Here is a 2161-nt window from a genome sequence, read left to right as displayed (position 1 = left end):
GGAATTAATCTTGCATCTGGCTTTGCACTGAACCCTGCAACTTTGGCTAGAAGGTACATAGAATCATCTTAGCTTTATTTTTCTATCCTCTAGGCAACAAGGTACTTAATTCATATGAGTGAATTTCATGTCTTTAGTTTCACTAATTACAGAAAGTTGTAGCTGTGGCTAAATGATGTTACATTGCTCCACTTACAGATTTAGAATCTGTAAATCCTTCTCACGTCTGTTCAGAGAAGTGATGTAAAGAAGAGGAAAGAATTCTCCAAATGAGGAAAATTTAATGTAAAAACTTATCAGGATGAGCATTGAGCAATATATGAAACTGTTGAATCACTTTATTGTACACCTGAAACTAATATAACACTGTATGTTAACTATACTAGACTTAAAATTTTTTAAAACTTAATTAAAAAATCTGAAAAAAGTGGAGAAAGCAACATGAGCCAGGACTTTGTGGCTAAAAGGAACTGTAATAACTTTCTATTGCTATGTAAAAAAATACTACAAACATAATGGCTTAAAAGAACATTATTTCACAGTCTCTGTGGATCAGAATGTGTTCAGGGCACAGCATTCCTGAGTTGTCAGCTCAGGGTCTTACTGAACATAAATCAAAGCATTGGGCCAGGGCTACATTTCTCACGGGGGCTTAGGGCCTCTTCTAATTTTATTCAGGTTGTTGAAGAATTTGATTTTCTTCTAGTTGTTGTTGGCTGGAGACTCCTCTTAGTTTCTGGAGGCTGCCCACAGTTCCTCGCCATGTGGCCCCCAAAGGCAGCTCACAAAGATGAATGCTCACTTTCTTAAAGGCCAGCTAGAGTATATCTCTCTGACTTCCTTTTCCTTAGCAGCCAGAGAAATCTCCTGCTTTTTAAAGGACTCATGCCATTAGGTCAGTCCTGCCCAGATAATCACTTAAAGTCACCTGATTTGGGACCTTAATTACATCTGCAAACACCTTCATAGCAGTACCTAGATTAATATTTTATTGAATAACTGTAAGAATATGTGCATACACCAATGACTGGGAATCTTGGGGGCCCATCTTAGAATTCTGCCTACCACAGGACCTCAGACAAGGTCTTTAGTTATTTCAGTGAGGATGAAATTGTGAGTGGAAAATTTGAGTCTACATGGGGAGCCAATTCTTTCAGAACCTTAGAAGGCCTATTTAGGCAGTGGCCAAAGGACCCATGGAGGGAAGTGTGAAATAAGGAAATATGGTTGGAAGGCATGCTAATGCCTATTTTCATATGTGGAATTGGAGGCCCAGGGAGTAAAAGCCTTCTGGGAGTGGTCATTGCAAATGGAGCATTTGAAATCTGAGGAGGTTAAAATCTCTCATCTAAACTAACTTTCTCGATTTTCCCATGACCACCTGTATTGAAACAATTTACAGTCCAAAGACCTGTTTATTCTTTGAGTTACAGAAAACAAATGTACTTTGCACGTAACATTGAATACATCCTTTCCTTCACGTCAACCCTGAAGGTACTGTTAAGTCATGAATTGTGCTGAATTTCCCATTTTTCAGAAGCATATTCATCTTTCAACCAGTTGTTTAAGAAATGGGGAACTTGGAGAAATAAGCGGCTCCATTTCTCAGTCAGGACAAAGTGCAGTGGTGGAATTATTTGAGAATAGGCTTTTAAGGGCAGGGACTTAGAGGACCTGGCAAGTGCGGGCTAGGAATCTTGATACTTAGGGATGGAAGTAACCTTTGCATCTCAAAGTCCTCTTGTTCTGATTCCTCAGAAGGGATCTGGTGAGGAACTCAGAAGGGAATGTAACACCCTGGGGTCTCAAAAGAACATTAACCAGAGTGACATTCTTAGGCCCAAATTTTCAAAATGCACACATACAGTTTCTTCCTCCAGTGCTAACAATACGTTATCCATGTGATGAGATGAGCAAGTATTATTTTTGCAGAGGCAGAAAAAAAAAATAAAAATGGAATCCCTGGAGCCTGCCTGGTATGACTGAATTTAATGACAGCTGCCTCCTATGTTCCTTACCTTTGGATTTTGGTTGGGCCTCTTTCAGATCCCTGTCAGATCAGCTTAGATCATTCATTGAAATGTTTCCTTCTCATTGTTCACATTTCCACGGGTTTAGGAGCTGAGAATAATTTTTCTACTGCAAAATAATCAATAGCCTG

Source organism: Hyaena hyaena, unplaced genomic scaffold, assembly GCF_003009895.1.
Source record: "Hyaena hyaena isolate Hyena2069 unplaced genomic scaffold, ASM300989v1 scaffold_297, whole genome shotgun sequence".
Lineage (NCBI taxonomy): Eukaryota > Metazoa > Chordata > Mammalia > Carnivora > Hyaenidae > Hyaena > Hyaena hyaena.
This window is presented reverse-complemented; position numbering follows the sequence as displayed.